General features: G+C 39.9%; 1 protein-coding gene across 4 annotated transcripts in view; it reads right to left on the minus strand.

Moving 5' to 3' along the window:
• UBE3A (ubiquitin protein ligase E3A) overlaps positions 1 to 15,637 on the minus strand; it is a 58,796-nt gene extending 43,159 nt beyond the window's left edge. For all 4 annotated transcript variants that reach the window (XM_020809557.3, XM_020809561.3, XM_020809558.3 and 1 more), the window contains exon 1: positions 15,499 to 15,637. The gene's annotated coding sequence lies outside the window, so the exon portion shown is untranslated. The remainder of the gene's footprint in view (positions 1 to 15,498) is intronic.
• Positions 15,638 to 15,981: the final 344 nt, after the last annotated feature.

Below are 15,981 nucleotides of genomic sequence, written 5' to 3' on the forward strand. Positions count from 1 at the left end.
GAAGACGCAGACAATCTAAGAGTGGTCAGGAGATAACCATGGGAATAACTGCTTGATAAGCAGTTTTTGTGTGTGAACAACACACTTTGTGCTAAATAATGCTTTTTACCTTGAATATTTTTACTTTTAAAGCTAAAAATCTTTTCATGCCTTTCTCTGAGTTATTTATTTATTTATTTATTTATTTATTTATTTATTTATTTATTTATTTATTTATTTATTTATACATACCCGCCTATCTGGTCATAAGGCTTTTTGCTTGTTTTGATTTTATTTTTAAGAACCCTGAAGTGTTCTAGAGAGAAATTCTGTCTTTATAGACTATGATTGCCTGTATTTTAATGCTTTTGTATTTTTGATTCAAACATGACTAAAGTTCCTATCTGGACTTTGCACAGATATAAACTTACAACAGAAATGTACTTTCTGACAACTATTTGTTCAAAGCTTAAGTTCAAATTTTATGGATTTTAAACATATGTGCCTATTTTTTTCCTCACAACTGTAAGAATGTCATTGATATTTTTGGATTTGCTAGTTTAAGTATGGAACCTAAAATGTAAATGAATAGAACTTGTACAGAATTAACAAGTTCTGAAGTTGTCTAGAATTATTGCAACCCTGAAGACACTTATAATGAGATACCCGAATTAGTTTGCAGATGCTTATAGCTGATTATTGGTTTAATTCTGGTATTAACACTTTACTGGAATAGAGCCAGCTGTGAGAAATCATAGAATCTGTTCTCTTTGCCTGGGAAGCCTATAAAATCTTTATGGGACTCCTGGGGGAGTTACGTAGTTATCCTAATCAGGTTCTAACAGGGTATGCTGGTGGGAATGAAGAATGGTATCTCTCCACCCTGCACTGAGGATCAGAGAACTTCCAGTCTTCAATGCTGGCAGCATGTCAGGATGAGTATGAAAGAAGGATCTCTTTTCAGCTTACTTCTGCTGATAATGGGTCCCATATTGTTCTTTATCATCACTCTGGGGAGTCCAATATGAAAGTTTTCATCTTCAAATATATCATGAAGAAGTTAAACACATCTATCATAGCTAGTCCATATGGACCAGCTGCAGTAGAAGGATGTAATAGGTATGCATCTCAGGACAGTGCTATGGGGAAGAAATAAGAATGTGTAAGAGAGAGGGGGTGTTTGTGGGACAAGAGCATGTAACAGAGAGAATAAATGTGGAGGTAAGAGAGAAAATGAAAAGAATAAGAGTAATATAAGCATGATGGTATGTCTGCACTGGGACAGTCTTGTGAATGGGACAAGAAAGAAAGAAAGAATATGAGGGAAAATGGGAAATGGTCTGTATGACTGTGTGAATGAATCTGCCTAAAAAGGGATGAACATTTGCCCAGGATGTTGGGAGAGAGAGGGTGTTTCTATATGTGTTGTCAAGTTGAAACCGACCTATAGCAAACCTAACAGAATGTTCGAGGTATGTGATATTTTTAAGGAGTGGTTTTGCCAGTTCCACACCCCCAGGCCTCTGAAGTCCATCACTCTACCCACTACACCTAGACAACTACAAATGTTAACAAAACAAAGCAAGTTATTTACTAAACGAACATTTAATTTGGCACATTAATTGATGAAAGAAATGAAAGCAAGCTATCTCCTGTATAACAGAAAGTCTCTGCTTCCTAGTTAGTTTCATGTTACTTCCCTGCTTCAGCCAGTGGAAGAAGCCACCAGAAGCCAGAAGCCTGAACATAATTTTTTCAAATAAGCCATACATTATTTTTACAGGCTTGAAACTATGATCCAGGGCTGCAAAAGTCACCACAATGACAAGACTGAGGATTTTGGTATAAATACGTAAGTACTATCTTAGTAGATCATCCACTGTGTCAACTTCACTGATTTTGTATAGTTCTATTCTATGTTGTTTCATAAGTTCTGCAATGCCTTTATAATCACTAAAAAAAATCATACAATCTACAATCTCTTATGGATCAGGACCATATACCTGTGTGAAAAACTTAATATTAAAACATTTATTTAAAGGGGTTGGATCTAAATCGATCCAATCCACCTGCATTACAATTCTAACATCTCATGTCAGAAATTTCTAATGCCAGAAATCAATTGAAAAATTGGTGACATGTTCATTAACTTTGTACATACTTTATTCATACTACTCTCATGTAAGCAGATATATCATAATCTAAGACTACGGAACTTCAAAGAATTTGAAAGTCAGTGAAATGTATGGAGTGCTGGACTTTGACACAAGATGCCTAAACCAGCAATATATTCCCCTAGTACTATTTTTTAGTCTTATTATGGCCTGCCAACATTTTAAGATACCGAATCTGTACAGATTCCTGTACAGGTTCCTAATAGTTTTAAACAAAAGGTGGATGATGGCTATTTGAAAAAAAAGATAACTGCTGACTGCTCTGAATCTGCTCAGCTGGTGAAGAGTATTACAATCTGTGAATGTTCTCTTCTGCAATATAAACATAAGATAAATGTAGATGCTCATTGTTGCTTTACTGCAATTGTTCCCCCTCCCCCAGAATAGACAGGGAATACCTAGAAAGCATAATTTCTAATCCAGAGTGTAATTAAAATCTTGGAAAAGAGATGGGCAGATCCTGGATAGGCAGGACTACTTGGTCTGATCCTGTAGCATACTAACTAAATCAAGATATAAAACTGAACCTCAGACATGAAGACATAAATGAAAACTTAACATTTAGCCCAGGAATTTATGAGTGAAATGAGAATCAAACTGACATATCCTTTAACATGAACACCCACTTGTGTTTCCCTCTCCTCACCCCAAAATCTTCTTTGACACTAACTAGGATGAAGAAAAGACCCTTTTAAAAAGAAAAATCAGATTTTAAAATTTAAATATTTATTAAATTGTGTACGTATTTTAATCCCATAATGAGATCTTTGAGCTGTAACACATTTTAAATTTTAATATTGATTCTAAATGTCACCACATAGAGTTTTAAAAATAAAAAGCATTTTAATAATACAGATTTAAACATCTACTTTAAATGCTTTTTATTTTTAAAACTCTTTATGTGGTGACATTTAAAATCAATATAAAAATTTAAAATGTGTTACAGCTCAAAGATCTCATTATGGGATTAAAATACGTACACATTTTAGCTGTATATTATGAGAAAATGAATTGCAAAAATTGTTTACTGCTTATTTGCTTTTTTTTTAATGTTAAATGGTACATGGTGGTATTTATGTGTTGTAAAAGTGCCCAGAGTGGCCTTGGCCAGATGACAGGCATAATAAGCAAACAAAGAAACAATCAATCAAATAAAGTTCATTCCTTATAATCTTTTCTAAAAAGTTTAATATGGATGAAGGGTTCAACAGTTCTTCAACTGTAGCCTCAGTTTTATTAGATTCCATAGGTTTCTGCACAGAGTTAGGGTATTTAGATTATCTGTCTTCTGTAGTATTTAGTCTAGTAAATACCATCAGAAAGATTTACAATTCTCAAGCTGGATTTATCCCTCTAGAGAATAACAGCAGTATATGTAGGTGTGAAATAACACATCTGACCAGTTTTATTTTCTAACTCCAACTAAAATTATTTTTGGAGCTTCCTCCCCCCCAAAACCTGGAAATTCTTGAATTCCTAGCAAAACACAGTAGACAATTTTTTTTTTAAATGAATTGTTTGCTTTGCATTGGATTTTTTGAATTTAAACCAGAATTTGTTTGCTAAAATGCTTTCTGAGGAAAATCCATCTAATGATTTTCTATTTAAGGCATTTTATATGTTCTTCATCATGAAATAAAGATTAGTTTGCAATTATGTAGAATGAAATTGTATATTGTTTAAATATACAGTTTAAAACATTTTGTAGATGGATTCTATTAAACAATTCTTCAAAACAACTATCACCACCACAACTGGTGGGATATTGTGCTTTTCTTTGAATTATTCAAAACACATGGTCCAATACTGCCAGCATAATATTACCGTATTTTTTGCTCCATAAGACGCACCTCTCCATAAGACGCACCAAATTTTTAGGAGAAGAAAACAGGAAAAAAATAATCTGTTTTCTTCTCCTAAAAATTGGTGAGCCTTATGGAGAGGTCCATCTTATGAAACACACCCTAGGACCCTTTGGAGGCTCACCCTGCCCCCCCGGGGGTCAGAGGGAGCGAAATTGCCACCTTCTGGGACTCTTCTGAAGCTTCCCAAGCCTCAAAAGAGTCCCAGAAGGTGGCAATTTCGCCCCCTCTGGCCCGGCGGGGGGGGGAAGGGTGAGCCTCCAAAGGATCCTAGGGTGTGTTCCAGGACCCTTTAGAGACTCACCCTGCCCCCCCCAGGGGTCAGAGGGGGCAAAACTGTGAGCTTCTGGGACTCTTCTGAGGCTTCCCAAGCCTCAAAAGACTCCCAGAAACTGGCGATTTCGCCGGAGCTGGATCCGTGCAGGGGTGAGGGTAGCGTGGCAAGGGTCCTGGAAGGCTCCCTCGGACCCTTGCAAGGCTCCCCCCACCCCCACGGGGCCAGCGGAGGCAAAATCGCCAGCTTCTAGGACTTTTTCTGAGGCTTCAAAGGCTCAGAAAAGGTCCTAGAAGCTGGCGATTTCGCCCATGCTGGACCCGTGGGTGGGTGGGGGCAGCCTCGGAAGGGTCCTGGAAGGCTCCCCCCACCCCCACAGGGCGGGTGTGTGTGAAATCGCCAGCTTCTAGGACCTTTTCTGAGGCTTAAAAGGCTCAGAAAAGGTCCTAGAAGTTGGTGATTTCGCCATTGCTGGACCCGTGGGGGGGTGGGGGAGCCACGCATGGTTCCTGGAAGGCTCCCTCGGACCCTTGCAAGGCTCCCCCCACCCCTCCATGGGGCCAGCGGGGGTGAAATTGCCAGTTTCTGGGAGTCTTTTCAGGCTTCCCAAGCCTCAAAAGACTCCCAGAAACTGGCGATTTTGCCGGCGCTGGATCCGTGCGGGGGTGGGAGGAGCGTCGCAAGGGTCTGAGTGAGCCTTCCAGGACCCTTGCGACGCTCCCCCCACCTGGAAGCTGGCAATTTCACCCGTGCTGGCCCCGTGGGGGGTGGGAGGAGCGTCGCAAGGGTCCTGGAAGGCTCACCCGGACCCTTGCGACGCTCCCCCCCACGGGGCCAGCGGGGACAATATTGCTGCCTTTGCTCCATAAGATGCATGGATTTTCCCACCCACATTTTTTTGGGGGGGAGTGCATCTTATGAAGCAAAAAATACGGTACGCCTGTGTGGCCAGCAGGAAAAAGGATGCCAAACTTTACACAGCAAAGGGCAGTCTGAATCTTGACAACACCAATGTCAGTCAAGATGGTCTAAAAGATACAGTTTTGTGCTCACAACCATTCACAAATTGAAAAAAGCATGGACAAATCCTAGAAGCTGACTTTTTCCCCATCAGTTAACCACTGAGGAGCTGGAAGTTAGCAAAGATTGTTACTTGAAACCAAGGTCAAAATCATACTATGTAAAAGATGGGCAGTGAAGTAAAACGGGGTAAGATCAACACATTTGAAATGTGGTGTTGGAGGTGAGCCTTACAGATACCACAGACCACTAGAAAGGCATATGAGTGGATGTTCAGTTGAGTCAACTCTAGATAAGTCAATTAAGGTTATCCCACCTTGCACATACGAGAATGCAAAACTGAAAAGAAAAGACAAAATTGCTGAGCAAAGTGGTGGTGAGGGGCAATAGGAAAAGAGAAAGATTTATCATGAGATGATTTGACTCAATAAAGAATTCCACAGTTGTCAGTTTGAATGACCCGAGCAAAACTTACTGGAAAAGACAATACTGATAGGAAGGGGGGGGGGCAATAGAGAGAACAACCTAACATTAAATGCTGTTGGTTTGCAAGATCTGAGCAGAGCTGTTAATGATATGATATTCTGGAGATCATTAACTGATATAATCACCCCACTTCAAAAGTGTCTTGATGGCACATAACATCTTTGGAGGTTTTTTAAATTGTCAGACAATTGAATAGTGACAAGACAGGTGGATTGGTTGAGATTATCATAGGCTATAGGAACCAAAGCTCTGCTAACATTGAGCAAGACCATCCCCAGCCACAAGAACATCACTTAATCCACCAGGGATTAGATAATTTTCTACCTTATCTATATTAGCAATTAATTCAACAACTTCCTATGATAAGAACAAATTGTTTTATTCTCCTGTGCATTATGGATCAACACTCCCCAAACATATATTTACATGTAACAGCAAAAAATAATTTTGTATTATGTGAATGAGCCTTGATAAACTCAAACATACATTTGGGTTGCACAATTCCCACTCCCTTTCCTCCTCCAGTTCAAATAGTTTTTGGAAGGTTTTGCCAAGTTTAGTTTCACTAAACATTGTGTTTGGTTCTGTGGTTTAAACATTTGTCATCTCCCAGAGAAGCCAACTTTGAATCATGGATTTCAAAAGGACCATTAGATTTTAATCTGTCATTATACACAAATTAGCCATTGTATTACAGTATATCTCCTTCACAGATTGCTGCCTTGTCGTGGCAAAGGGACTTGAATAGCTCAGGGAAGCTATGGGCTATGCCGTGCAGGGCCACCCAAGACGGACAGCTCATAGTGGAGAATTCTGACTAAACGCAATCCACCTGGAGTAGGAACTGGCAATGTCACTCCGGTATCTTTGCCAAGAAAACCCCATGAACAGAAACAAAGGGTTAAAAGATATGACGCTGGAAGATGGGACCCTCAGGTCGGAAGACGTCCAACATGTTACTGAGGAAGAGCGGAGGACAAGTACAAGTAGCTCCACAGCTAATGAAGTGGCTGGGCCAAAGCCGAAACGACGCTCAGCGGTGGATGCGCCTGGAAGTGAAAGGAAAGTCTGATGCTGTAAAGAAAAATACTGCATAGGAACCTGGAATGTAAGATCTATGAACCTTGGGAAGCTGGATGTGGTCAAACAGGAGATGGCAAGAATAAACATTGACATCCTGGGCATCAGTGAACTAAAATGGACAGGAATGGGTGAATTCAATTCAGATGATTATCATATCTACTATTGTGGGCAAGAATCCCGCAGAAGGAATGGAGTAGCCCTCATAGTCAACAAAAGAGTGGGAAAAGCTGTAATGGGATATAATCTCAAAAATGATAGAATGATGTCAATACGAATCCAAGGCAGACCTTTCAACTTCACAGTAATCCAAGTTTATGCACCAACCACAAATGCTGAGGAGACTGAAATTGACGAATTTTATGAAGACTTACAACACCTTCTAGAAATGACACCAAAGAAAGATGTTCTTCTCATTCTAGGGGATTGGAATGCTAAAGTAAGGAGTCAAGAGATAAAAGATACAATAGGAAAGTTTGGCCTTGGAGCTCAGAATGAAGCAGGGCAAAGGCTAATAGAGTTTTGTCAAGAGAACAAGCTGGTCATCACAAACACTCTTTTCCAACAACACAAGAGGCGACTCTACACATGGAAATCACCAGATGGGCAATACCGAAATCAGATTGATTATATTCTCTGCAGCCAAAGATGGAGAAGCTCAATACAGTCAGCAAAAACAAGACCTGGAGCTGATTGTGGCTCTGATCATCAGCTTCTCATAGCAAAATTCAAGCTTAAACTGAAGAGAGTAGGAAAAACCACTGGGCTAGTCAGGTATGATCTAAACCACATCCTTTATGAATACAAAGTGGAATAGAGGCTCATAACATTGTACAGGAGGCAGCAACAAAAACTATCCCAAAGAAAAGGAAATGCAAGAAAGCAAAGTGGCTGTCCAATGAGGCCTTAGAAATAGCAGAGAGGAGAAGGGAAACAAAATGCAAGGGAGATAGGGAAAGTTACAGAAAACTGAATGCAGACTTCCAAAGAATAGCAAGGAGAGACAAGAGGGCCTTCTTAAATGAACAATGTAAAGAAATACTGTAGAGGAAAATAATAGAAAAGGAAAAACCAGAGATCTGTTCAGGAAAATTGGAGATATTAGAGGAACATTTTGTGCAAAGATGGATATGATAAAGGACAAAAATGGTGGGGACCTAACAGAAGCAGACGACATCAAGAAGAGGTGGCCAAGAATACAAAGAGGAATTATACCAGAAAGATTTGGATATCCCAGACAACCCAGATAATGTGGTTGCTGACCTAGCGCCAGACATCCTGGAGAGTGAAGTCAAGTGGGCCTTAGAAAGCTTGTCTAACAACAAGGCCAGTGGAGGTGATAGCATTCCAGTTGAACTATTTAAAATCTTAAAAGATGACACTGTTAAGGTGCTACATTCAATATGCCATCAAATTTGGAAAACTCAACAGTGGCCAGAGGACTGGAAAAGATCAGTCTACATCCCAGGCAGTTCCAAAGAATGCAGTTCCAAAGAATGCTCCAACTACAATTGAACTCATTTCCCACGGTAGGAAGGTTATGCTTAAAATCCTCCAAGGTAGGCTTCAGCAATAGGTGGACCGAAAACTCCCAGAAATACAAGCTGGACAGGAAGCAACAGTTAGAACTGGATATGGAACAACTGATTGGTTCAAAATTGGGAAAGGAGTACGACAAGGCTGTATATTGTCCCCCTGCTTATTCAACTTATATGCAGAATACATCATGCGAAAGGCTGGACTGGAGGAATTCGAAGCCGGAATCAAGATTGCCGGAAGAAATATCAACAACCTCCGATATGCAGATGATACCACTCTGATGGCAGAATGTGAGGAGGAATTAAGGAACCTTGTAATGAGGGTGAAAGAGGAGAGTGCAAAAAATGGTCTGAATTCAACATCAAAAAAACTAAGATCATGGCCACTGGGCCCATCACCTCCTGGCAAATAGGAGAAGATATGGAGGCAGTAACAGATTTTACTTTCTTGGGCTCCATGATCACTGCAGATGGAGACAGCAGTCACGAAATTAAAAGACGCCTGCTTCTTGGGAGGAAAGTGATGACAATCCTTGACAGCATCCTAAAAAGCAGAGACATCACCATGCCAACAAAAGTCCGCATAGTCAAAGCTATGGTTTTTCCTGTAGTAACTTATGGAAGCGAGAGCTGGACCATAAAGAAAGCTGACCGCTGAAGAATTGATGCTTTTGAATTGTGGTGCTGGAGAAGACTCTTGAGAGTCCCCTGGACTGCAAGGAGAACAAACCTATCAATTCTAAAGGAAATCAACCCTGAGTGCTGCCTGGAAGGACAGATTCTGAAGCTGAGGCTCCAATACTTTGGCCATCTCATGAGAAGAGAAGACTCCCTGGAAACGACCCTGATGTTGGGAAAGTGTGAAGGCAAGAGGAGAAGGGGAGACAGAGGACGAGATGGTTGGACAGGGTCACCGAAGTGACCAACATGAATTTGACCAAACTCCGGGAGGCAGTGGAAGATAGGAGGGCCTGGTGCGCTCTGGTCCATGGGGTCACGAAGAGTCGGACACGACTTAACGACTAAACAACGACAATTACCGTATATCAGCACTTTTTAAATTAAAGAATAAATACACCTTTTAAACCACACCGTCACTAAATGCATAACCTATAGTGGCACATAAAATAATACAGATCAAAACACTCCCAGAGAGCTTATGATCCAATTTAGGTATTATATTTCTGAGGGTTTACACTATGCCTGACCTTCTACCTTATATCCCCTGCAAATCATTTCTAGGTTTCTTCTAGTCATATTTTGCCAAAGAACTCAAGTGATAACATCCAAGGTATACATTGAAACCTGGTTTATAGATTAGCACTAACCACTGGTTGTTCAGTTTGGAAATCACGACAAACTATCATAAGAGGAAGCCTAGAATCAGAAAATATACATATTCTTGAGTCTGTGAACAAAATCATGCCGAATTAAAGAGCTAACAATCTCATCAATTTACATTCTTTTAAAAAGCTGGATGCTGTATTCCACTACTAGAGATGGGTAGGTGTGTGGGGGGGAATTGAAAAATTTGGGGGGGAAATCAATTTCCCCCATTTTTGCCCCCCCAATTGAAAAAAAAGAGGAGTGTGGAATACATTCTTGTACAATGATAAATACTGTATCTATGTTGTGGTATTCAAACTTTATAACATGAATACCTTAATGAAAGACTTTTTAGACATTATATATTTAATCCAAAACTCCATGATAAAATACTGTTATTATAATGTGTCATGTATATTCCTGTATATTGTCACCAGTGTACACCAAAGGCATTGGAAAAAACAGATGACAAGCGCACTGATTCATTTGCATCTTGTTGTCCTGCAGATGAAAATGGCCAAAAATCATGTTCTGATTATTTTCATTTCATTTAAAATTTAGTTAGTAACTAATAAATACTGTTTTGGTTGTTTGTGTAATTTAATAATTAATAAGTGCTATCAAGTTATTTTTGATATCAGGTTTTTCTAAGAATGGAATATTCACAAATAGTTTACACGTCCTTCCTTCCAGCAGCACTAAAAACTCACTATACCAACTCCCACATGTGATTTAGCTCATATTCATAAATGAGTGATGTAGCAGCAACTTGACACAAACAATCAGTTTTATGCGCTGTTTCCTAAATGAATATCCAGTTTTTACAAATACAAAGAGTATGCTCTTTTTAATTATATACAATGTTCTACTGAGAATAAGCTGACCTGTTTTAGTAACCAATTCTTCTAAAAAGTGATGATCAGGGGCCAACTGGATTTAAATCAATAATGGAAAATGGTGTTTTCTCTTGAGCCAGGATCCAACTGTGTACTTGTATTGATGGACGAGGTCCCATCAGATGACTCAAGGAGATTCTATTTCCCTCCTCAAGCACCATATTTGAGATTCCTTCACTCCCTTCATGCCCCCTCAAACTCAGCTTTGGAGGATTTTCTAACCCTCAGTATTAAATACTGGGCACATACGGAGACCTTGTGAGAGGGAACATCAGATCTACCTTTCATGAGAAAATATACCCAACTGGATCTTCCCCTGGCTGATCTGAATCAATGCTTACATCGATGGTGCAAAACTACCCAGAAAGGGCTTTAGGTTGATAGCCCTTGAACTATACACTAGCTATTTTGGCTGGTGGCATCAAAATTATGTTTTCAATCTGGCACACAATCAGCATTTTTAACAGTGAAAATGTTCATGTTTTAAGAAGATGTAAGAAGCAAATATTTTCCCTCTACAGCAACATATTAGTAGCATATCTAAAACAATACACTAAAATCACAAATGTGTGAATATCAAACTGGTTTATAACAAATGTGAAACCAGGGATTTATGTTACAACAACAAGCTGAAGTGACTGTCAAGGTTGCATGCTTTGCCTGTCAGCACAGATAGCTCTGATGACTGGATGCTTCTATTGACCATAGCTTAGCATGTCACCTGAATGGGACCAGAATATACATCTGGATCCACATAACACAAATCTCTGTTGTAGGGCCAGACTGCTTTTAAGTTGGAAAATATTTTACATGCTGCCTATTCTGAGAACTCAAATGGATTACAGTTCTGATCTACATACTTAAAAGCAAGTAAATAAAACATCGTAGTCTTTGCATAGTTACTTGTAGTGCTATTACTTTGTTAAAACAACTAGTCCAGAATCCTACAGGTTAATCATGCTCCAATAAATATAGTTATGGAACCTGTAGCACTGAGTTGTTGCTGGTTAACATGTTGCACTTGTATCCCTTATCACATGCCAGTTGCTTGAGTTGATGTGCTCTAGTCTAAGGGATACAAGAGGCAAATTTCGAAGAGTACTTAATTCACTTCTATTTTATCTACTTTATTTATTTATTTATTTATTTATTTATTTATTTATTTATTTATTTATTTATTTATTTATTTATTTATTTGATTTATACCCCACCCATCTGGTATGTTCTACCACCATACTGAATAAGTGCAGTAAATTCTATGATTTACTGCATTTATGCCAGCATAACTAATCAGGAGCATTCTGACTAGCACACCAATAGTCTAGAACAGAGACTACCTGCTATCTCTGCAGAAGACATTCAGAGCTTTTTAAAGAATAGGATATACATGTCAACGTTTTTAGAATGTTATGGCAGTCGCCATTACTCCAATTTTATGGCTGGACAAGGAGACACAAGATAGCATGATAGCTATTCATGATCACTCAACAGGTACTGGTATTTAAAACCATACCTTGGTTCCTTATTTGCTTTCATGATGACTTCCTGATTTACAACCATACTTATCAGTTACAAACTGCTAACAATTCAGTTCTATCTCTGTTCTTCTTCAAAACTCTCTCCATCAGAGTTCCTTAAGGTGGGAAAAAGACTCTTTTGAGGTAGCTTAGAGCAACCAATCATTTAGAGCATCAAATGATAGAACACACTCTGTTCTTACCAAAGAATATGTGGTGGGGTGGTGGTGCAAGAAACTCATTCTTTTTCACAATCATTCAACAAACAAAAGATTCTTACTACCCTCAAGCCACCAGGACTTTCCAGTGGCAGAAATGAATGCATGCACACACATTCAGAGACAGCTAAAGAAAGAAGCAGCAAGGTACTGTCCATTAGACCACTGGTTCTTAACCTTGGGTTACTCAGGAGTTTTGGACTGCAACTCCCAGAAGCCTTCACCACCAACTGTGCTGGCTGGGGTTTCTGGGAGTTGCAGTTCAAAAACATCCAAGTAACAAAGGTTAAGAACCACTGCATTAGACCACCATGAAAGAAGAGAGCTTTCCTACTTGCCACATAATCTAAAGCCATACAGTGTTTCTCTCTCCATCTATCAACACTAGAAATTGACAGTTGGTCCTGTCTCCCTCTGAAACTCTTCAAATGGCTATGCTGAGCCACTGGTAACAAAAAAACAAAACAAAACACACACACACACAAACAAAACAAAAACAAAAAAAACACTGAAGAAGGGATATGAGGCTCCTACTGTATTAAGCCTTAAACAAAGTGATTGTGGGTGGATTAGGCTGCAACAGGATGTTTTTTATGTTGCTATTTCCTTCTGCAAACCAATGGTCCTGGATTCTAGGTTTGCAATCATTTATGTTTGTAAATAAATCTGTCACATACATTTGTTTTCTCACCATCTGGTAAGCACTGCCACTAAAACTTATGTCTGTAACATCATCATAAAAGAAAAACAGTCAACAAATTTTGTTGTTGTTCTTTTACTTAACCTTTCAGACTTCATTAAAACCAACTCAAGTTCACTTCTTTTGTTTCCTTCATTCACAAAAGGGGCTGTTCTGATTTCATTGTCAACAAATCATTTTTTCTAGCTATTTAGTCAGTAAGTTCTAAGCTCTGTTCAAGCCATCAAGCTTCATGTGTTCCCTACTCCTTGAGGGACAGAGCAAAGATGAACTGTTAACACCACCTCCTGTTCCATTACTAATGGAATCTTGACAACTTTCATGTACTGAGATGAATGACAGGATGTTTTATGCATGATTGTGTATAAACTACAAGTATAAACATGTAGTTCATAATTCTACCCAATTTACTTTCTAAATCATGCAGGAAACTTGCACACATAGAAAATGTTTCATATTTCAAGTTTAGCCACAAGAACAGCCATGTTGGCAGGCCCTGGCTACCCTAAGTACAGTGAAGGGGACCTGTATCCCTGCTCTCCACCCTGATTTTAAAGTGCTGACATGACATTTAACTAATGTGGCATCATTTTTCTTAATGAGAATATTTATTTCAAGAAATAATCATTCTGACTATTATGTTTAGCAGATGGAATGGGGAATAAAAGAAAGCAAGACTTTATTACATTTGTGACCCAGAAATGAGTATAAGAGCACCAACAGTGTGAACTACAGTACTTACATTAGCTAGAACAGAGATGACCTGAGCTAAGAAAATCTTGTTCCCTATCTGGGAAAAGTTCAGAAATATGAGAAGTATGGCCACTGCAACATGTACCCTGTTTCCCCGAAAATAAGAGCTAACCTGAGAATAAACCCTAGTAAGATTTTTCAGGATGCTCGTAATATAAGCCCTACATCAAAAATAAGCCCTAGTTAAGTGAAACTCTTCCACAAATGTAGATGGTTGTACATGAGAAAATAAAACATCTCCTGAAAAGAAGCTGTGCTGCATTTTTGGAGCAAAAATTAATATAAGACCCTGTCTTATTTTCGGGGAAACACGGTAGTCAAAATGCAACATCCCTGTCAAAAGATTAAGGGTCCTCAAACTGTAAACCATCTAATAGTCTGAACCTTTTAAAAAAAATACTATTTGGTTGTACATTAATGTATTTATTTATTTATTTAATTTATACCCTGCCTATCTGTTCATTGCGAACACTCTAGGCGGCTTACAACATAACATATAAAACAAGCATATATATATAATATAATTAACATAATTAGAAAAAGAAAGATAAATTTGGTATCTTTTGGTTAACTAATTTTTATAGTGACATTCACGACAACCGGAAAACATTGGTCAAATACATACTTAAGTGTCAGTATCGCACATATATTATAACAAAACCTTTTTAATTATGCAATAAATTAGTTTACAGAAGGATTTAAATTAAACTAGGAACTATAAATGTATTTCCTAGTCACCTGATAAAAGCAACAACAGCTGATAATTTGGAGCATACATATTTCAAGTTTCTACTTTTCAATCAAAATTGTGATCCATGAGTTTAGTGCAAACTTAAAGCTAATGCCTCAAATAAACTAAAGGAACATACTATTTATGTGTGGAACCGAAACTTTTCTAGTTTTCCTCATTTCAGAGGCAATTATATGAAGTACTTGCTGAAAGTTCCTTACATGAACATAAGCCGCCTAGAGTGGTCTTAATTGACTAGATAGGCGGGATATAAATAAAATAAATAATAATAATAATAATGAGAAGGAGCAAAGATAAGGAGCCAAGACTTGAAAAGGAATTGAGACTTGATGAACAATTTGTATAGGTCAAGTATAAACAAATACCTCCATGAGCTGCTGGAAAACAAAAGGGAAGGTTCTTAATAGTTGATTCTCTGGTGCAATTTTCCCATCCCTACAGCACAATGCAGGACATACTTATTCCCAAAGTAACTTCCACTGTGATCAAGTGTCCTTATTCACTAAATAAATGTTTAGAACGGTAGCTTTAGAACGCACTCATGCACAACCTCCTTTTCCACTTCACATTTGCTTCTCTTTCCCAGGCAGTCACTATCCTCGACCGCGATTCCAATCAACGATCAGCCTCCCAAGTGACAGGTGGCTTTTCCACCCATTTCTCCTGGTCCACCATGGGACTCTAGGACGGGTCTGAGAGCAAGAGATGGGCCCTCTCCTCTTCCACGGCCTCCTCCTTTCTCTCTCTCTCTCTCTCTCTCTCTCTCACACACACACACACACACACACACACACACACCCTTCTCAAGGTGGAGGGGCACAGGAAAGGGAGGCCATCCATTTGGGGCTGTAGGCTGGGGCAGGATCATTCCCTCCTCCGAGCCCTCACAGAAAGCGGGAAAGGCTACGAGGGCCTCCTATTTACCTGCTGCAGTCGCTGTCGCTTCCCGCCCTGGGCCTCCTGCAAGGCCAAGCTCCCCTGAACGGTGGGGAGAAAGGGACGGTGGGGAGGGGGCCCCTGCTCCCTCTCCTTTCTCTGGCCGCTGCCGAGCGGAGGGTAAGGGCGCCGGTGCAGGCGGGTCGCGGAGGGCGCCGGGGTCGCGGCGGCAACGACAGCAGCAAAGGGAGCAGCCAGCAGCGGCGGCGGAGACTAAGGCGGGGACGGCGCTAGGCCCGGCCAGGCTAGGCTAGGCCTGGGAAAAGGGACGACGACGACGCTCTAGGCGTGCGCGTGGCTGTCGAGATGGGAGCAATGGCTGAGGAGGGAAGGGCCCCGCGCGCGCTGCGCCTCCGCCTTTTCCTGCGGGATCACCCAGAACCCAACTCCGCCATGTTGGAGGGGCGGAGAAGGGAGGGAAAGAACAAGGGAGGGAAAAAAAGAGGGGGGGCTGGAGAGAGAGAGAAACGA

The sequence above is a fragment of the Pogona vitticeps genome, chromosome 3 (assembly GCF_051106095.1).
Source record: "Pogona vitticeps strain Pit_001003342236 chromosome 3, PviZW2.1, whole genome shotgun sequence".
Taxonomy (NCBI): Eukaryota; Metazoa; Chordata; class Lepidosauria; order Squamata; family Agamidae; genus Pogona; species Pogona vitticeps.